Raw genomic sequence first — 22913 nt, 5'->3', positions numbered from 1 at the left:
TGGTTCTTTAATTTGCTCGTACATCATTAGAGATCATCTACTGATATTCCATTAAATACAAACTGAACATTCTGCCCACGTAAATCCTCATTCGTTCCTAACAGGGTTCTTAACAAATCATTGAACAAGTGAATTTAAATTTTTTTTCATGAAAAGTTACCTAATTATTGGCATGCATTTTGTCAATCAACCAAATTAAACCCCAGGGGATAAAAACCAAAAATAAACAAAAATGCTCAGATTAAAACATAGAAACATAGAACAATACAGCACAGTATAGGCCCTTTGGCCCTCAGTGTTGTGTTGAGCTATGTCCATACCCAAGATCAAGCTATCCCACTCCCTATCATTCTGGTGTGTTCCATGTGCCTATCCAATAACCGCTTGAAAGTTCCTAAAGTGTCCGACTCTGCTATCGCAACAAACACCTCATTATCCAGAATCAATTACTCTCCTGCATTCACAGCATGGAGCTGCCTGTATTGCAGACAGATTGGCACCAGGTAAAGCAGAACTGAACTTTAAACATACCCCTCATGAGGAACATGCCATAAGTGCATTTCTAGAAGGCACAGTTTCATCACCAGTGTGAAAGACTCCAGAAAGACAGGTGAATGAGATGGGAAGGCTGGTGGTAGATGCAATTTAATTTAGATAATGCCTACTGCATTTTAAGGCCTTATTACCAGGCTTTGGCATTTTATTGGCATATTTTTCAGAACAGTGCAAATCTCTTACCCAAGTCTACTTCTCAGTTTCATTCAGTTGAAAACATTGATGTTCCATTATTTTTAATTCCTTTCACACAAACTTGAACGATAACATCATTTCTACTCTTATTACTTGTACAGGCACCTGCAAATGGATAGCCAAAAACTGTACACACTCCTTTAATAACGATCAAACTTTATTGTGAGTTATTTACTCTAGTGTTCCTTGCTCCTATTTTTAGAACCCAAGATGTTGTTGAACATTTTGGTTACATACTGGTAATCAATGAGTTACGATTTGAAATGCTAAGTGACTTTTAATATATGAGACATTGCATTTATATGATATCCTCCATGCAATAAAATGTCCCAAAGCAATTAATGGGAATCCTATCAAACAAAGCTTGCTTTCATTTTTTGAATAAGTGTATACTACACCTCCCTCAGAAAAGTGCATTATTTCACATTTATCCATATAAATTGCATCTACCACCAGTTTACCCATTTCATTTGAGATTGTGCATATTCCACACAGACTGTGACCCGAGGCTGGAATTGGAACCGGGTCCCTGGCGCTGTGAGGTAGCAATGCCAACCACTGTGCCTCCGTGTCGCTCCCATATGGAGATAAACAAATGAACTACCCAACAGAATTGTCTTCTTGCTGTATATCTTCACTGTTACCCTTCCTTCCCGAAAGGCCCAGTAAGGTTGTGAAATTGTAGGCTGTGAACTGTTTAGCTGGTTTCAGGCAGAATTATTTAGTTCAGTAACGTAGGGTTTTTGACTTTATTAGATGAGAGTAGGTGTTTGTGAAATCACTTCACTTTTACTTGACTGTTCATTCCAATTCAGGGTTGTGGGGAGGTGCAGCCTATCTTGACTGACGCTGGGCATTAGGTATGGTACACCCAGGATGGGACGGCAGTTTATTGCAGTGCATTCGGGCATGCACGTGCACACACACAATTTACTGTGGCTGATCCACCAAACCTGCGTGTCTTTCCTCTTGAGCACCCAGAGGAAACCCATGCAGACATGGGGAGAATGTGCAAACTCCACACTGACAGTCGAGACTGGAATCGAGCCAGGGCCCCTGGAGCTGTGAGGCAGCAGTACTAACCACTGCGCCGCCCAGTGTTTGTAGAATGACCCTAAAACTCCTTTGCGTTGTAACGAATGGAACCCAAGTACCCGGGGCTGAAAGATTATTAATTCTGAATGATGCAAAAAACATCAGCTGCTCTGAGCAATAGATTAAATAGGGAACAAGAGGGACAGCTCACAGGTATACGAGCATAAATTTTGCTTTTACATTTTTTTTAAATAATAAAACAATAATCTAAAAGCCAACTACATCTTGCTCCCTACATGTTTGTGCAGGATGCGGATGGTGTAATTCCAGTGTTTTTGCTGCTAACTTGGATGACCATTTGGGATTAATTGCTGGAGTTCGCTCACTTGCTTCATGTAATCGTATCCAGCTCCAGGACTGCTACGCGATGAGCTGATACCACAGCAGCCTTGTTGGCAGGAAATGCATGGGTTTCTTTGTTGAGCTCAGCAATTAATCATAAGCAGCTTTCTGGGATCCCAGCAGGCAATTTAACCAATATTCCTTGAAAAGGTTATAATAATAAACAGCGGACTCTGTGGAGAAACAAGAAACGACAAGTTAGCCAGAATTCTTTGGCAAGCAGTGCAAGATGATGCTAGTGACCTTCCAACATCCTTCAGAAAGCCAAATGCCTAATAAAAGTGCCTTTGCTTATGTTACAAGAGTGCAATAAAATTTCCATATTGTGCAAATTACCATAAACGTTTACAGGATGGCATATTGCTTAAAAGCCATGGGAGAGAGTCAAAAAAGCAGTAATGGACTCTGAGTGCGTGGAAAATAAGTAAGTTGCTTCAAAGGTGCTATTTTGGCCCATGATGTCATATAAGGCCTTTTACTTTGTATCATTGACTTTAAACTCCACCCGCCGACCTACTGTCCTCCCCCACCTGTGCGCCCACCTCCCCCTCCCCCTCCCATAGGAAGCTACACTGAAAATCTTAAGCCTCTCTTAATTGCGAGTTAGTCTTCAAAATGATAACATCACTGCCTTGTTTAAAGATATATTTTCAGTGCAACTACAGCTCATCAGTTACTGTACAGCTAATTTATTTAAAAGCCCGATTTTACATCTCTTTAAGTTTGTCTTGTCTTTCTCATCCAATGTTTGCCTGTCGTGCCGTTACGTAATCTGCCTATCAACATTGATAATATCCGTTACTTTGTAAAGACTAAAATCGTTAAGATTCGACACTCCGTCTCAAAGAACAGAAAAGAAAAATTAGGTTGAGAGGCACTGATGGTATATCCAGAGGTGTGCAGGTTAGATGGATTGACCATGCTAAAATTGCCCCTTGGTGTCCCAAGGTGTGTAGGTTAGGGGGATTAGTGGTGTAAATACTTGGGGTTACAGGGAACGGGTCTGGGTGGGATTGCCCCTTTGTGGCAAGAGGATTACGAGGGGTTTCAAGGATAGGGCCTGGATGGAATTGTTGTCGGTGCAGATTTAATGGGCCGAATGGCCTCCTTCTGCACTGAAGGGATTCTATGATACAGCTGTGGACAGCACTGGAGTTTATAGAATTAAATATTTGTGCAGTGCAAGGTGATATTGCTTTCCATTAGTCAAAATAATGTCAGGTTAGAAATTTGACATCCATTGATTCACTGCTCTGCAGATCATTATCCCAGGTACTGTGTTGGCAGTTATTAACCGGGTAAATACGTGGGGTTACGGGAATGGGTCCCAAGTGAGATTGTTTGTCAGTGCAGACTCAATGGGCCAAATGGCCGCCTCCTGCATTGTAGAGTTTCTATGATTTATAACTGGGACCAGGTGAGCAGAGGTCCTGCCCAGCGAGAGCTGTTGGCCAATCAGAGGCAGCATCCCTGGGGAATTTGTTTGCTGCTGGCATAACACCCGCCTAGGCCGTGTATCATTGCTGGAGGTCAGTGATGGCAGGAAGTGAGTTGGAGGGAGGTGGAGTGAAGAGAATGGGTAGCAAAGGGCAGGAGGGAATCTCTGTGAGTACCCCCCTACCCAATGCTGGGTCCTTTAATGTCTTTGAATGAGAGACCCTCTCCCCAACAGCCTGCCAGCAGTCATGCATGGAGTTGCTTGTCATGCTGCAGCATGGTGAGCTCCCCCTGCCACCCTCTGTGTTAGTACCAGTGGCGGTGGCATTAGGCCCTTAAGTGAGCATTAATTGCCCAACTTAAGGGCAACTGGCACAGTGGCAGAAAGGTCACCCATGGTTCATCTTGCTATGGGCTTAGGGTGGAAGCTGGAAGACAGAAGGGCACCCCAAAAATGTGCTGGAGAACCACTGCCATCATCCCTCTCTACCACCCATTTGATTAAGTGATATAAATCTCAAACTTCGGATGGCTCTGATTGTTGTACCAATAGATATCCAGAAAAAGTTAAAAGAATTAAAACCACTTCTACCTTCTGGGTAACAATAGCAATGACCCACGCTCACTATACTCACACCAGCTCCTCCCCTGATTCTCCAGAGGCCATGGAACTTCCCACCCCTCCACGTCCCCCAAGACCCCCAAGTAACACCATGTATTTACATGCACACCACAAAGTCCCATAGGGCATCCAACCCACCATGGAACTTCCTGACTGCTCTCCTCAACTTCCATTACATCTCTATCCCCAACTATCTCCCACCCCACCACTGGCCTCAAACACTCTGACTACATGCCCACACCCTGCCTGCTTTCTCCACTCCCTGTAATCATTGACCACTCTCCTAATGAACCCCCAAAGGACCACTTCCCCATTGAGCACCCCTCACTGATCAACTGACGCCCTGCCCACTGTTAATCCCCTCTCTGACCACCTACTACTAACCATCCAACTGAGCACCTCCACAGCCCCAGTCAACCCAACCAATTTCAGAGATAACGTGAGACAGCAAGGCCACATTTGATTAAGGAGCCCAAGTAAACCAGGAGTCAATGGGAATCGGGGGAGAACTCTCCGCTGGTTGGAGCCATATCTAGCAAAGAGGAAGATGGTGTGGTGATTGGAGGTCAATCACCTCAGTACCAGGACATCACTGCAGGAATTCCCTAGGGTAGGGTCCTAGGCCCAACCATCAGCTATTTCTTCGATGACCTTTCATCACAAGGTGAGAAGGTTCTATGTTCCTTGATGATGGCACAGTGCTCGGTACCATTCACGACTCAGATACTAAAGCAGTCCATGTCCAAATGCAGCAAGAACTGGGCAATATCCAGGTTTTGCCTGACCAGTGGTAAATAACGTTCGTGCCATTGAACTGACAGGCAATGACCATCTCCAACAAGAGGGAATCTAACCATCGCCCTCTGACATTCAATGGCATTACCATTGCTGAATCCCCCACAATCAACATCTTGGGGGTTACCATTTACAAGAAACTGAACTGGACTAGTCAGAGAAATACTGTGGCTACAAGAGCAGGTCAGAGACTCAGAATCCTGCGGTGAGTAACTCACCTTCTGCCTTCCCAAAACCTGTCCTCCATTCACAAGGCACAAGTCAGGAATGTGATGAAATACTCTCCACTTGCCTGGATGAGTATGCCTCCAAAAATACTCAAGAAACCTGACACTATCCAGGGCAATGTCCTTAGGCATTTACTTGGTGCCTCATCCACAAGCGTTCAATTCGTTCACCACAGGCAAACTCCAACAGTATGTACTTATATGGTGCACTGCAGGAACTCACCAAGGTTTATTAGGCAGCACCTTCCAAACCCACGACCACTATCATCTAGGACAAGGGCAGCAGGTGCTTAGAAGTAGTACCATTTGGAAGTACCCCTCCAAGTCACTCGTTATCTTGACTTGGAAAGATATTGCTGTTCCTTCATTGTCACTTGGTCAAAATCCTGAAACACTCTTCCTAACAACACTGTGGATCTATTCACACCCATGGACTGCAGTGACTCAAGAAGGCAGCTGCCCATCACCTTCTCAAGGGAAATCCTGGATAGACAATAAATGTTGGCCTAGTCAGTGACCCCATATCTTGTAAATCAATTTTAAAAAAAATTACAGTAAGGTACTATGAGGGGAGTTGATTCTGACTCAACTGTAGCCCCACCAGAAGTTATGGCCCAATGTGTTTCTGATCTGAATATCATACACCATTTGTTAGAAATCTATTTTTATTGATGCCAATCCCCTTTAAAATCAAGCCGTGCTTTGAAATGTACAGTCAAGAGAGGCAGTGTTATAGCAGCAGGGTGGCCAACTCCAGGTGACAAAAGTAAGAAACACTTTCCCACTGGAGATGCTAGGGAAATGTTGGAAGGGGGAGCAAGTGCCTGGGGGTGTGGGGGGGGATGTGGGAGGGATAGTGTTGCTGGCGATCGTGGTGGTGTGTAGAGGAGGATGGGTGGGGGTGAGCCTACCCGTTGGAGAAGACGCACCACCAGCTCACTGTGGCTGACACCTGTGCAAAAACAAAGTCACCTGAGGCAGAAGCAGTCTGGGACAAAACATGTCCCGGGAAGACCTGAAATAAAAAGCTGCATTACGGGATGGTCGCAGAAAATCCGGGACGATTGGTCACCCTGTACGGAATAGATCAATATTTTAAAAATAGTCAACTGATACACAGGGACTATATGAAAAGATAAATGACCTATCCAGCATTCAGTTACATTTACTATAAATAACTTCAGGTAATTCAGGTAATAAGAACAATGGAATATGTTTTAACCACTGTTTGTCTGAATTGGGCAGCAATGGTCCTTGAAAGAGGAAGAATACTAAGGAGAAATTCTTCACCTTGGACACAGCAAAATAAGGCTTGTGTATACCTTGTGTTGTGTTATATTAAATAACGATTTGTGAATTTACTAGCTGGAAACCCTAACTGGGTTTGTTTTTAAATACTGAAGCCACAGTCCAGCACTTTCTGCTCTCAGACAAAAATGGCTGCACATTTGCATCACTGTGTTTTCTCCATTCTTTCAAAACGATAGAAATGGAAACAACCACCTGCAAAGCCTGACCAGGAACAACTCCCTTGCAAGAGATGGACATGGGGAGGGCATCTTGTATCTCACTGGCAAAGTGTCCAAACAATCATTGGGGTGCTTAAGTGGATGGAGATATACCATTAGAGATGGCGTCTTGGGCAAGGGGCTCTGTCTCAGGGAGGAATTCCCAGCCATGATTGAATCAAGGTAACTGGAATACACTGGCCATGACCATATTTGGGTCACTGAGCAGTTGGAGAGAGAAGAGCAGGAGATAATAATAGAATCTCTACGATGCAGAAGCAGGCTATTCGGCTTATTGAGCCTGCACTGACACCAATCTCATCCAGGCCCTGTCTTCGTAACTCTACATAAATACCCTGCTAATCCTCCTGACACTAAGAGGCAATTTGGCATGGCCAGTCAATCTAATCCACACATCTTTAGACTACGTGAGGAAACTCATGCACACACGGGGAGAATGTGCAAGCTCCACACTGTCACCGAAAGCCAGGATTAAACACGGGACCTGTGAGGCAGCGGTGCTAACTATTGTGCCACCATACTGCCCATTGTGTGTTTAAGTACCTGCTTTCTCTGCAGGACAGCAAAAACAACTGATTTCTGGAAGAATTAAGACCATGAGTGGGTTCCTCCCTTCCCCCTCTCTCCATACAATTTGCAAGTTGAACCCTGTAAAATGATTTTGATCATCCAGGCACCACAGACAGAGATCTTAAAAAGAACTCAACCTGGCAATGCTGACTCCAGAAGAACGGATAAATGATCCGTCTACAGTGTTAAATGTTAAAGGCGTTGATGTTAAAGGCAGTGAAGCACTGAGTGAAAGCAGCAGTACCACTGAGTTCAGTGTGAAACCAGTCACGTCACCAACCTTTGAAAGCCATATATCCTTCTAATTCTTTCTAAATTACTTAATCTATCCTCTCCACTCTCTAATCTAATTAGACCAGGTTAACCATTATATAAACTATCCACATCCTGTCTTTATGGCCTCAGTTCCTAAATATTTTTAGATTTGATTTATTATTGTCACATGTATTAGCATACAGTGAAAAGTATTGTTTCTTATTCGCTATACAGACAAAGCATATCATACATAGAGAAGGAAATGGCAGAATGTAGCGTTACAGCCATAGCTAGGGTGTGGAGAAAGATCAACTTAATGCAAGGTAGGTCCATTCAAAAGGCTGATGGCAGTAGGGAAGAAGCTTTTCGTGAGTCGGTTGGTATGTGACCTCAGACTTTTGTATCTTTTTCCCAACGGAAGAAGGTGAAAGAGAGAATGTCTGAGGTGCGTGGGGTCCTTAATTATGCTGTGTAGACAGAGTCAATGGATGGGAGGCTGGTTTGCATGATGGATTGGGCTACATTCACGACGTTTTGTAATTTCTTGTGGTCTTGGGCAAAGCAGGAGCCATACCAAGCTGCGACACAGCCAGAAAGAAATATCCCTTTAAAAAAAACCTGTTATGGTTTTGAGGGCATGGAAAAGAGGAAACTCCTTTGACACTTCTTCACCTAATAATACTTTAATTTGTTTTAGTGCTCGCTGAGTGCAACCGTTATGTTAAAGCTAATATATGCAAAGGTTTCAGTGTCGTTTAAACTTCCTTAACATTTGACCATAGGCTGTATAAATTTCATATGAATTGATAAGTCAGTGCGCTTTATGTTTCAATTGGAATTTGAGCTTGTGGCAAATTCCATGAAATGACTGTTCCTATCTGGGAAAATCAGATGATGGGTAACATGCACATTTCTTCAGTTTTGCAGCAGAGCTCTGATTATTTCAGCTGTAGCCTGGTTATACACTGAGAGGAGAAACTGTTGATAACATCCAACAAATGCCATATCTGGTGTGAGAATGTTTAGTGCAGGCACTGGGTGCACAGTGTACCGAACTGACAGTGTTGTGCTGTTGCTGAGCTGAAAGATTGAGCTCTAATTTACGATCACAGTTTCCCTCTGGCTCCGCTGAGTTTATGATCACACCCCCATAATACACTGTGTACTTCACATAGTGGTTGCTGTTTGTATTGGAGTGTTCACAGATACAAAGCATGATCTAAGGAAGCACAGTACAACTTTATTCTGTTAATTCATAATTATGCTCTCATTGGCAAATGAACCTCCCATCCCTGGCCTTTATTGGTTTGGGCAATGAGTACAAGAGTCAGGATGTCATGTTGCAGCTTTATAAAACTTTAGTTAAGCCACACTCAAGAGTATTGCATTCAATTCTGATCTGTGAAGGCTTTGGAGAGGGTGCAGGAGAGTTTACCAGGATGCTGCCTGGATTACAAGGTATGAGCTATAAAGGGTGGCTGAACAAACTAGGGTTGTTTTCTCTGGAGTGGCAGAGGCTGAGGGGAGGCATGATAGAAGTCTTTAAAATTATGAGAGGCACAGATTGGGTCGACAGTCAGAATCTTTTTCCCCTGAGTTGAAGGATGGAATTTTTCCATCTTGTATCGAGCGGGGACAGTCCGTGCAAAGGTCTCTTGATCACAGGTGGAATTTTCTGGTCTTGGGGCAAGCGCGGCCAGCAAATCCCATCCTAAATGTCTAATGCTAAGGGACATGCACTTCAGGTGAGGTGGGGGAAGCTCAAAGGAGATGTGAGGGGCAAGTTTTTACAGAGTGGTAGGTGTTTGGAACATGCTGCCAGGGATGGTGGTGGAGGCAGATATGATGGGGCATTTAAGGGGCACATGAATATGCAAGGAATGGAGGGATATGGACCAAGGGCAGGCAGAAAGGATGAGTTTAATTTGATGTCATGTTTGGCACAACATTGTGGGCCAAAGGGCCAATTCCTGCACAGTACAGTTCTATGATTGAGATGGATGCATCAGTAGTGGTGGAGTTGAAGTTTGTATGATGTGAATGGTAGTTTGTAAAAACTTAGCAATGTCGACTATTGTTCACAGTTGCTGATTCTGAATTGCTTAACTCTGCTGCTCAGTTGTTGGTATGAATTTAGTTAAGACCAGATAGATTACATAGGTGGAGCAAACTTTAGGTGGAATTTTTGACTTTTTTTTCAAAGCGTTATCACCAGGTTTTGTCGCCATGTTTAGTTAAATAAAAGTTAAGAGTCGGATCCCGTGATGTCACGGTGGAGCAGATTCTGAATGAACCCACCCCGCCAGCAACCTCAGTTCCCAGTAGATCAGAGCACCCTTTTTAAGAGCTAATAAATACAAAATATTACTCAGATTAGAGGTAAAATGGTGACACAATGGTTAGCACTGCTGCTGCACAACGCCAGGGGACCCAGGTTCAATTCTGACCTCGGGTGATTGTGTATGTGGTAAATATGTAGGATTATGGAGATAGGGCTGCCCAGATTGTTGTTGGTGCAGGCCCGATGGGCCAGATGGCCTCTTTCTGCTCTGTAGAATTTCTGTGGCTGTTAACCAGGCCTTGGGTATCTGGGATTACATGGCACCAATGGCACTCAACTTGCCCTTCAGCAATCCAGCTTTTCCAGCTGTTGAACATCTGGACCACCTCCAACGCGTTCAGTCCCAATGAATACACCCGGCACTATTCTGGATCAGGTTATTTTTGTAGGAAATCTTGGATATTAGTAATTTCAGAATGGTCGTCAATATTGTAGATCGGTAGGCAGTCTTGTTCAAAATCATTGCTGTTAAGCACATCTTGCCCTGATGTGCAGTGTACATAATCTCCCCACTGCATCTTATCTCTGAGAACAGAGTAACTGATGTTTTGTACAATACAGTTTGTTCTTTAAGCTGTAAGAATTTAGAGTTGGTCATACACTGTTGAACAATAAAGAACTTTCTTTCTAAATCTAAAAAACTGTGACCTTTCCCAGTAGAATCAGTAAAATATAACATCACAGCCTGTGAAATGCTTTTCATTGTCACCAATTATCAAATCGGGTGAGTTGAACTCCGGGTTCTTTTTAGTCTGCACCAGCCTTGCCAGTCAAGGAAAACAAAGTCAGTCGGAAATTACTAAACCTTCTGAGATCTATTTACAGACATTACTTCCAGTGAGCTGTTCGAACTGTCTAACCGTTTTGCTACAAATAATGAACAGAAGAATCTGACACGAGCATATTGACCAGTAACGCACACAATCAATTGACTGTCAGAGATATTACACATGTTTGTATCACTTTGTTCTGAATTTAGATTGGATTACGACTATTGGCTCCTGGTGTAACTTAGTGCAAAGATATCTTCAATCTACATTTAAACTCCTGGTTTTAATGTCACCTTCCAAATCGTTACCATCTATGTTTTCTAATTATTTGCTTTGAATACGGGAGATTCTGTGGTTAGCACAGTGGCTAGCACTGCTGCCTCACAGCGCCAAGGACCCAGGTTCCATTCCCAGTTTGGGTCACTGTCTGTGTGGAGTCTGCACATTCTCCCCGTGTCTGCTTGGGTGCTCTGGTTTCCTCCCATAGTCCAAAAAACATGCTGGTTAGGCACATTGGCCACACTAAATTCTCCCTCAGTATACCCGAACAGGTGAGTGACTAGTGTGGCGACTAGGGGATTTTCACAGTAACTTCATTGCAGCGTTAATGTAAGCCTACTTTTGACACTAGTAAATAAAACTTTAAAAATTGGTAACTGATTTAAGGGATATGTTCTTTATTTTCAAAGAGGCTTCTGCTGACTTGGAGTGCATCTTATTGCTGTCCACAATTTAAAATTGCATTGGCTACACTGGGCGTGAAAGGTGCATATAATTTCCCTGCTGCGTTTTAATTGTTCCCTCTTTGGCTTATGCTGTGTGGGTCGATTGAAGGTGGGGTTAAAATCAAGGCCGACATCTCTTGATTTGTTATCATAAATGCTGGAATAAGCCAATTTGCCCTTCCAGCCTTTTCTGCAATTTTGTTCTTGTGCCTGTTCTGCCATTCAGTCAGCTTTGTGTGTAATCTGTCCTTGTCCTCATCATAGCTTTCGTGATTAGAACTGTCTTGAAAGAATCTCTATTAAATCCTCCAGCCTGAGGTGTTGAATTGAATGAAGTTGACCTTTACGGCTTTCACAAATAAAAGGCAATTCAATATAATTGTGTACAGTAGGGTTGTCGGATTTAAAATCCAAGTTCGTTCAAATTGTGCAAATGGATTTCATTAAATTCAATCACCAGATTGCAACTAAATTAGCAGAAATGCATCTAAAGGTTGGGAATATATTGATGAGATTTAATTACAAAATCTAAAAGGTTGTGCTTTAGTATTTCCTTTCTTTAAAAAAAAAAGTTATTTTCTTAATTTGGACCTCTCTTTTCTGTTTCTTTAAAAGCCTAGGATCATTTTAACGTCTACTTTCCTTACACCATTAGGGCATTGTTACTCTGAACTAAAGGATAAAAACATAGGAATAAGTGGCCCATATTTTGCAGGCAGTGGTGAAGAAATGGTATTCATCAGTCATCTTGTTGACAGTTGCTCTCAACGTATACAAGGACTTCTGAGTGCAGACTTCTTCCAATGCAGCATGTGATCCAATGTGACACTTTTTACAGGAGATCTTTGATATCAGTTTTTTTTCAAGTATTTATTAGTGTCACAAAGTCGACGTACATTAACAGTGAAGTTATTGTGAAAACCCCTAGTCACCACACTCCGGTGCCTGTTCGGATACACTGAGGGAGAATTTAGCATGGCTAATGCACCTGACCAACACGTCTTTCGGATTGTGGGAGGAAACCGGAGCACCCGGAGGAAACCCACACAGACACGGGGAATGTGCGCAGAGAGTGACCCAAGCCAGGAATTGAACCCAGGTCCCTGGCACTATGAGACAGCAGTGCTAACCACTGTGCCACTGTGTCAGCTGTGGAGGGGACGCGGGGATTAGGATATTAAAGATGTTTATCAGCCATGATCATAATGAATGGTGGAGCAGGCTCAAAGGGTTGAATGGCCTTCTCCTTTTTCTATGTTTAGTACCTTGCAACTGTTGCATCTTCTAACTGAGGAACTTTACAACCATCTATATTTGTGCAAAACTAATAGAATTTAATATATCCATTATAAACAATCTGCTAACAAAAATCCTTTATAACACTACAAAGCCTTATGCATATCTGATTAATATTTTATAATCTGTTGTTCGAGATGCACCTTTTGTTCTAGTTAGATTAAGTAACCTCCAGAGTGGCTGAGTTTATTGCACTGTAAAAGTGCCAACTGGTTGGAATTTCTCATCTGTGTCTAACCTGTGGTGTGACTAATTGTTTTTCTGTGGTACAAAGCGCATAGGGGAACAAGAGTATCTGATGCGGCAGAAAATTGTGGCTTGAGAAATGGAATGCCTTCAAGTGAGGATCTGATATACGAGAGATTAGCAAGTCGTCTATGTCCCTATTGATACATCTGCGTCACGGTGGCACAGTGGTTAGCACTGCTGCTTCACAGTGCCAGGGACCTGGGTTCGATTCCTGGCTTGGGTCACTGTCTGTGCGGAGTCTGCATGTTCTCCCCGTGTCTGTGTGGGTTTCCTCTGGGTGCTCTGGTTTCCTCCCACAGTCTGAAAGATGTGCTAGGTTGGTTAGGTGCATTGGCCATGCTAAATTCTCCTCTAAAGAACCTGAACAGACGCTGGAGTGTGGCGACTAGGGGATTTTCACAGTAACTTCATTGCAGTGTTAATGTTAGCCTACTTGAGACAATAAATAAAACTCTAGGGGAGTTTGTGTGGGCAAAGCTTTTTCGCTGTGAAACTGCTTCTGCCTTTTACCGTAAGTCTATCTTGCAGCTTAGTTTCGCAAATGTTTCTGCTGCATGCTGAAGCATTTCGAACCACGAGAGAATTGTCTTTAAATGCATATCTTATGTGTCACTAGCTTAACCTGCTGTGGGTCTTAGCTGACGAAGATGAAAGATTAGACCAAATTGCCTTCTCTCCCTATTTCAGGCAGTTCCTGAAGACTCAGCTTGGACATGTGCACTACTCTGAATCAACATCTTGAGTAATAAATGCTACCTGTTGTGTGTTAAAATTTATCTGGGCAAAGCTCATTATTAATGTAGATATATGAATTTATAAAATGGTAAAAGATGAAACAAAAATGTGACGCAAGAAATTTGAGTATTGCGAGAGGAAAGTCTTCATGAACATTAAACTTTTAATAAGATATAAATATTGTGGCAAAATCTAGACAGAAACATAGACATAGAAAATAGGAGGACAAGGTCATTCAGCTCTTCAAGCCAGCTCCGCCATTCATCATGATCAAGGCTGAACATCCAATTCAATGGCTGAATTCCACCTCCAACCCCCGCCCTTGCAAAAGATGATGGGCTGAACTCCATGGAATGGGGCACCTGCAACGTTCAAGAGTAATGACGTACATCATGGTCCTTTGCTAAACCAAGATGTGTTTTAATAGTTTGTGCATTGTAGGACAGAGATAAGGGTGGGATTTTCCCCCCCCTCTGTGGCATGTTTTGCGGCAGTAGGAGGTGGTGTGCCACTCGCTGGTGGTGGGGTCTCACAGTTGCACCGTTGTCAATGGGGGTTTCCCACTGAATGCATCCCTTGCCATTGGGAAATATGTGGCAGGGATGCGCTGTTGGTGGGACTGTAAGTTCTCACCAATGTAAATGGCAGAGATATTTCGGTGTGAGCTTGACAATTTTAATGTCCTTGGAAATAATTTTGTAGGAAATTCAAACAGGTTTCATTTTCAGCCTAGTGGTGAGGCACAGGTAGATAATGTGTAACGTAACAAAGAGTTACAGAATAAAGAGATTTAGGGGTACATGTTCATTAGCTCCTTGAAAGTGAAGTCACAGGTGGACAGAGTGGTGAAGAAGGCATTTGGCTTGCTTGATTTCATTGGTCAGAACATTGAATACAGGAATTGGGACGTCTTAAAGTTGTACACGACTTTGGTAAGGCCATGCTTGGAATACGGTGTGCAATTCTGGTCACCCTATAGGATACTATTAAACTAGAAGGAATGCAGAAAAGATTTACTAGGATGCTACCGGGACTAATTTGTTTGAGTTATAAGGAGAGGCTGGATAGACTGGGATTTTTTTCTCTGGAGCGTAGGAGGCTGAGGGGTGATCTTATAGAGGTCTATAAAATAATGAGGGCCATAGATGAGGTAGATATAGATAGTCAATATCTTTTCCCAAAGGCAGGGGAGTATAAAACTAGAGGACATAGGTTTAAGGTGGGAGGGGAGAGAAGTGTCCAGAGGGGCAATTTTTTCACACAGAGGGTGGTGAGTGCCTGGAACAGGCTGTTAGAAGTAGTAGTAGAGGCGGGTACAATTTTGTCTTTTAAAAAGCACTTAGATAGTTACATGGATAAGGTGGGTCTAGAGAGATGTGGGCCAAATGCGAGCAATTGCAATTAGCTTAGGGGGTTTAAAAGAAAGGGCGGCATGGACAAATTGGGCCAAAGGGCCTGTTTCCATGCTGTAAACCTCTATGACTCTATAAAGAAATAATGAATATCAATAAAATATAAGGAGAGACAATATAGATAGTAATGGACAGAAAGGTTTGAAGCAAGTAAGAAAGTGGGGGGGGAATTAACCATCAAGTAGCAATGGGAGTCGACTATTTGGTCCCTCAAGTTCTGTTAGAAAATGGCTTATTCATGTCTTTACTCCATCCACATGCCTCGGCTCCATGTCCTTTTACAGTGAGATGCTTTCAGATATGGGAGCAGACTCTAAATATAATTATGTATATGCTGAGTAAAACCTCATGATATCCCTTCTGTTAATTATGTGACACTATCATCTTCAGTTATGACATTACAAAAGGTTACAAACTCTAATACCCTGTGTTAATCACATGATGCTGTAAAATTCAGTAATGGTGTCACCAAGGCATACAAACGAGACCTCCTACAGTGAGTCATGCCATCCCTGCAATGGCCGGCAGCCAGCACACCAGAGAGCTGTCAGCCCACAGCTGGTGACCCATTTTAAATTTATTTTCTTGCAAAATAAATCAGCGGCGGTGGAGAATATTGTATAAATAGCAAAAGACCAAGGAATGAAATGCAAGTTTGCGACGCATCCTTGGATTTCACGGGGCCTTCATCAATCACCCAAACTTTGCTTTTCAATTTGGAGCCACGTCCTTCTATGTCCCTCAGGTCCAGAAAGTTAGGAAGTTTTTTTCAGAGTGGATAGGGTGGAAAGCAGCTGGAAGAAGCTCAGTTTCAGCAGAATACCCTCCCCACCCAATCTTCCAACTAGCTATAAATGCATTCCCAACTGATATAGGTAGGAACTTCAATAGGATATTTAAATTGGAATCCATTGCCATGTTAATTAAAATTGTGTTCTTCCGTTGGATGAAATACAACCGAAGGTTGAGGGGTTGAATTGTTGCAGGTTATTTTTCTAAATGTTCTTGTCCAGCTTTGCCAATGATCTTCCTGCTCATTGTTGATGCTCAGTGGCCTTTCACAATTACTGGAGCACCCTCTTATGGACCTGCGCCTGATGGATCTCCTTGGAGGAGCTGTCTCCACATGGCTCCGATCAATGACCTATGTAAAACCACTCATTCAGTACTGGCATTGATCCACTGAGATTGACCTATTGGGGACTGACCATGAAAATGTTTTGGGCTTCAGGTTCGCTTCTTCCATTTAAGTGCAGACATGCTTTAAGATCTGTTTAAATTTGCTGTGGAAATGAATTTAGGTTTCTTGGAATATGTTACCACACACTCCAGAAGGCAATCAGACACTGCCAATCAAGAGGGATTGAGCACGAGTAGTTGCCATGTCGCCAATCCAATCTGAGTGTTAGCTAAGTGACTGAGCAGAAGAGTAGTTGCCATGCCGATAAGTTATAAAATCAGGCTCAGCACTCTCGTTGAGATGGTGCCATTGAGCGTGTGACCATCAACAGACAAAGTCCCACTGGGAGCCAGTCAGATTGGATTCACTCAGCGTGCAGTCAACGTTCTCCTCCTAACTCAAGGGTAACTATTTTTTTAAGGCCTGTTATTGTTTTCAACTTTTCAGCCTTTTTCTATTTATTAGTGTCACAAGTAGGTTTACACTAACACTGCAATGAAAATCCTCTAGCTGCCACACTCCAAAGTGTCTTCGGGTACACTGAGGAAGAATTTAGCATGGTCAGTGCAGCGTGTCTTTTTGGACTGTAGGAGGAAACCCATACAGAGACAGGGGTCAGTGCAGAGTCCGTGCAAACAGTGACCCAAAGCAGGAATCGAACCTGGGTTCCTGGTGCTGTGAAGCAGCAGAGCTAACCACTGTGCCACCCATTGGCAATAAAGCTGTTGGATTTGCGGTGGAATAGTGTCAGATGTGATTCACAGCCTTTCAAGTGTTGCGAATGGGCAAGTCTCAGCCATGAGAATAAGTAAATAGGCACAATAAGCCAATCAGAGGAACAGGGTAAATCTGAGGGCAAGACCATGGAGGATTTACTCAGCATGTATACAATCCGGAAAACCAGGGTTTTTGAATTTTAGCTCCAAGAAATAACCAGGACTGCTGGAGAATGTGGTGGTGTGGACAACAAACATATCTGGAAAACTGCAGTTAATAAAAGCCAAGATAAAAGCAAAATACTGCGGGTGCTGGAATCTGAATCAAAACCAGAAAACACTGGAAAATCTCAGCAGGTCTGACAGCATCTGTAGGGAGAGAATAGAGCCAACATTTCTGGACTAGATGACCTCTGCAGGAGAAGGATGACTGTATTGAATTTAACGAGACCCACAATCTGTTAGAATATGAGCTCCCAGATTAAGGCAATAATGGATTGTCCAATCAGGAAATCCTGTATGTGTACAGAATGTGGAGTATCAGGATTACTGTCCGGGTTTATATTCTGCACAAGGAAGTACCTGTCTGAGTGTTGCTTATTATGTAAATAAAACTAAATTTGGTGAAGGCACACCAAATAACTCGCAGGAGTTATTACAATGACTGTGGAAGTGGAGATGGTGGGGGAGCCCTGTGTATGACAATGGAAGCTGTATCTGTACTCACATAAAGCTGGAAGAGACCTATAGAGTGTGATAACATCCCTGGTAGAACAGGGGTCTTGTAACCCATAGTGACTCAAATAAATTTTCCTAATGAGCGATCATTATTTACAGCACTATCACCACAATTATCTCCCCCTTCCTTGTGCCGTCAACATTTTTGCTAATTCCAAAATCTTTGTTTTAGTCACCTTTTGTAAACCACCCAGAATTACGTCTTCCACCCCAGGAGCTTTGCCTCTGAAAGAGCCATTATTCCACAGGATGCTCCCTATTTAAACCTGGATGCAACACCTGAAAAAAATTACAAATATGCTCACCACTCACTGCCTTTGAGTCCAATAATCCCAAACCAAACGAGGAATATGGATTTTAAACCCACAAAAGAGCCCCCAATTGTCATGACCCAGGCCAAAAACTCCACGGTGTTTTATGAAGTCTGTCTAGACCATAGGTTTTGCACTTTGGATTTGGCATGAGTAAGGTTGCGATGTTTTACTCCAGATATGATTCAAGTGACCCACGAGGGAGCTTTTATCAAACAAAGTTTATTTAAGAGCATGCTTAACCTTTATAAGAAAATGAGCATAACTTTACCAATTACAGATGAAAAGAACGGCCATGATATTATATAAACTTAACAGCTAAGTATACAGTTCCAAATCAATCACCCCCCCCCACAAACAAGTGCCCTGTTCTAGGCTTAGTACAGAAAGCAAATATGCTCAGATGATGGTTTCTAGCTTTCCAACACCTGCTGTAGATTACTCTGGATAGTGAATTGAAAATGCTGAGGCTTTCCAGCCCTGGAACTTTCAACACACCTTGAGGGACAGAGACACTACTTGCCTGTAACTTCTAGCTAGCCAATCATTGATAGCAGAATTTTTACTCCAAACAGTGAGAGGTAGAGGCAAGAAAGACTGCTTCCAGTATGCAGCCCAAACAGCTTCTAACCAAACTGAAACTAAAAACCTTGTATTTCCCTGTGGTGGAGGAGGGGGAAACTGTCCAAAGGCACCTGACCTGGTGCTTTCTCCCAACAGTTCCAAAAGGATCATAAAACTCCAGGATGCTGCATTAGGCCCAGATTAAAAATAAATACGAGGCCCATTATATTGCTTCAGCAACAATAAGAAGACACTGACATAGACAGCACGGTGCCAAAATACAAAAGGGCCAGGTCTTAAAAAAAACTGCAGAGAATGTGATTAAAATGCATTTCTTAAAGGCAGAGTAACACCACAATAGATTCAGCATCCCTAAGAAGATGAGAGGAGAGATGCTGCAGTACCCATGCAAACCATGAACGCATTAATTGACTCTGAGAAAAGCAAGATTTGTGCTTTATTGACCAAACATGAGCAATGAAATTTAAAACCACCCTGGCCAGTGTGGTGTACATAATGAGCGCTAAGCTAAGCGAACTAGAGAACTATTGATGTAGAGAACCTACATTTTCACTTTGACAGCAATTCATTAGCTTCCCCCGATGATGATACTGTGCCATTTTAATGTAGTTTATGTGTACGGTGGGGTTGCCTTAAGAAGCAGTGTTTTGTTAGGAGAGTCAATTTGTCTGGTAAACATGCAGCAGATGCTAAGAATGCAGGTAGATAAGTGATTTTTAGCTAGAAATGTGTTACTTCGCACAGTTAATCAATAGTTTGTTTATTTAAGTTCTCCAGAGATTTTAGATTAAGGACAGAGCTAGGCGATTAATAGGAGGAAATAAGCTTGCAGGAAAACCCAATTTCATTTTCATTTTAAAATACAAGCAATTACAGTGTCAGCTTCCAAAAGAAAGCAATCTCTCTCTCTCTCTCTCTCTCTCTCTCTCTCTCTCTCTCTCTCTCTCTCTCTCTTCCTCCCCCCCAAAGGCTTTGTGGAAGCTCCACGCCTGGTAACCTACGTCAAAGCAAGTATGCCTGTGTTTTGCGAACAAATTTTAAAAGGCTCAAGTCTATGAGATAAATATTGCTTGATTGGTGTTTATCCAGTAGTAACGATAGTCTAGTAGCAAACAACAATAAACTAACATCACATTGTCAATCAAAGTAAAAGTTTAATGAAGAAACTTCATCGCACCACCACTTGGGCCATGCCCTGGGCCACAAATGTACCCCACAATTCCCAGCAGTTTTCTATTTATACCAGGTCAACTGGTCAGCTGACAAACACATCATGTATTGGTTACATTGTAACAATTGGAACGCCGAGTGATAGGTTAGCAGTAAAGAGTTGTACCTTGTCATGTTTAAGTACTATTCAATTGATTAAAGGTTAAGTTAATTAATTTGTTATAATTAAACTGTGTTATAACATAAGGTTTGTTTTGATAAAAGCTCCTTAGTTTGTCAGTAGAATCATGCTTGGGGTGAAACATTTTATCCTCGCTAATGCCAAAATAGAAAATCGTTGGGGTTTGTTGCCTTCATGTGTATTTTTGGTTTTCTGACCTGGTACCTAACACCACTGTGAATACTATTCTGACTTCTGAGAATTAGACTAGCTGACTTCAATGATGATAGAAGAAATAATCGCCTGAAAGTACACTTCAGTCGATACGCATTTTGACAAGTGACAATGGCTCTCAGTTCACAGGTGAAGATTTCAGCTGATTCACAATGGAATGGGAAATTCAGCACTACACACTGTCTCCACATTATCCCCATTCAAATGGGAAGGCTGAGCTGGCAGTGAAAATTGCCAAAGCACTCATTAAGAAATTGAGCAAATCTAGCACAGACCTGTACAAGACAATCTCTGAATGGAGAAACACGTTGACTGAAGACATGGAAAGTCATTCTGTCCAGAGACTGATGTCATGCTGCATACGACCTACTCTTCCAAGAGCAAAAAAGCTATTGAAACAGAAGTAATAATAGGCATGAATGAAAAGATCAAGTTGAAATGACAGAGCTAAATTTCAACTGTCAAACCATAACAAAAGCTAAGCATTGGAGAGATAGCCAGGATGCAAACCTTCAATATTCAAGAAGAGTCAGCCCACGAGGAAACTTGGCACGTGTACAATAAATTATCACCTTGATTGTAATCAGCGAAAGTGAACAACCAAATATACCAGCGAAACCACACACACATCTGAACAACTAGTGAAGCTGTTCTTTCACACCAATCGACTGGCCAGGAAGAAGGGATCTCACCAGCTGCACTGAGTACAGAACTACTATCAATCTCAGAGGTCCATGAGTCCCCAACAACTGCAATGGAACAACAGTCACCAAGGCAGGAAGGGCCACGGGAATGTCACTCTCCAGACAAAGGATGTCATCCAAATGAATGGTCAATGTCAAAGAGCCCATGTTGGAAATTGGTTTCCATGACTGTCAGGGTTTGATTTTGGACTAAGTGATATTTCTCAAAAGCAGAAAAGGGGAAGCCAAGGGAAAACTCCCATTGCCCGTGAACTGCCAGGGAAAAGGTTGGGAAAAATCCCATCCTACATGCATACCTGATCTGCTTATCGAGGTGCAAGGAAAGATGGTGTAACCATGAATGAGGAATGATGCCATTATGGAGATGTAATCTTTCCAATCAAGTCCAATACATTTTTGTTTCACTCCACTTAAACCTGTTCAAATAGGTGTTTGTGAATTAACCATCATCTAAACTTTGTGCTTATAATTTGAACATAATGGATAAAATGAAGGCTGATTTGTTCAAAAAGGTTGCCAAATTTGGTTTGAACCTTCTCCTAGTACAAGTTCCTGCCCTTCGAAGGGATACTGTTCTGTCTGCCAAGCACTACAATTAACAACGTAGAGAGTTAACCAGGACTGGTATTAACAATCTGAATTCTAAGTCCTTCTGGTCTAAAATTTGGAATTGAGATTTGAATCTCAATATTCACCCTTGGGCAGAGATCATTTCTCATGCGCTGATACAATTGGTAATTGTAGTGGACCTTCAATTGATCTGGTTACGCGGGTTAAGATGTAAGGGGCCAAGAAGGTGAAAAACCATGGAATCATCTAAAGACATTGTACGAAGAGTATCGGTAACTTGGAAGGTGCTTTTAAAGCTCGTGTTTTAAGATTTGTTTAAATTTGCTGCAGAAATGAGCTGATGATTGTCAAAGTGTTACCATGCTCTCCAGAAACCAGACAAGTCCAACAGTCAAGAGGTTCTGGGGGAATCGAGCACCAGAGCAGTTAAAGTATAAACTGAGACTCGACAGAACTTCATTGAGAGTGTGTGGCCTGGAGTGAGACCATCGAGAGGAGAAGTTACCCTGGAAGCAGATGTGTCCTTGTCAATTTGGATTCAATCAGCCTGCAGTCAGCCTATTGTCTGGCCAAGGAATCTTCACATTCTGTTTTTTCAAATACAGGGCTTTGACAATAAAGCTGTTGGATGCATGACAAAACTAATAGAATCCTACAGTGTAGAAAGAGGCCATTCAGCCCATCGAGTCTGGACTGACTCTCCGACTGAGCATCTTTACCCAGGCCCAGCCCCTGCTCAATACCCGTAACCTCACACTTTTATCCCACTAATCCCCAAAACCTGCACATCTTTGGACACAAAAGGGCAATTTAGCATGGCCAATCCACCTAACCTGCTCTTCTTTGGACTATGGTGGGAAACCAGAGCACCCTGGGGAAACCCAAGGGGATACAGTCGCCCAAGGTCGGAATTGAACCTGGGTCCCTGGCTCTATGAGGCAGCAGTGCTAACCATTGTGCCACGGTGCCAGGACGGGATTTCCCAGTCACACTCTCCCCCAAGAGTGGAAAATCCCACCCGAGATCAATGGACCTTTGCACGGTCTGTGTCCCACCCGCTAGGATTCGTGTGGCAGATGGGAAAATTCCGTTCTCAGTCTCTTTACAAGTTGGCATTGTAACTACTCCATCCATTGATAAATACTGAAAGTAAAACTGGTATCTCTTGAACAATCTCAGCGAATAGAGGAAATATTTTGTGGTTGACCACATCAGAGCCGATGTTCATTTGGTGCCGAATCCTGTCAGTCATTAGCAGAGTTGACAACAGTTGCAAAGTCTGAGATGTGAGGCTTCCAGGGCACTCGTCAGCCATAATAAGCCTGAGGTTTCATTCAAAACTGCAAGTATAAATATAGAAGTAAGCTGCACTCCATCACGTGTCTCCCGGGAGTG

Source organism: Carcharhinus amblyrhynchos, chromosome 23 (genome assembly GCF_965287045.1).
Source record: "Carcharhinus amblyrhynchos chromosome 23, sCarAmb.v2.hapA, whole genome shotgun sequence".
Lineage (NCBI taxonomy): Eukaryota > Metazoa > Chordata > Chondrichthyes > Carcharhiniformes > Carcharhinidae > Carcharhinus > Carcharhinus amblyrhynchos.
Note: the sequence above shows the minus strand (reverse complement) of the source record.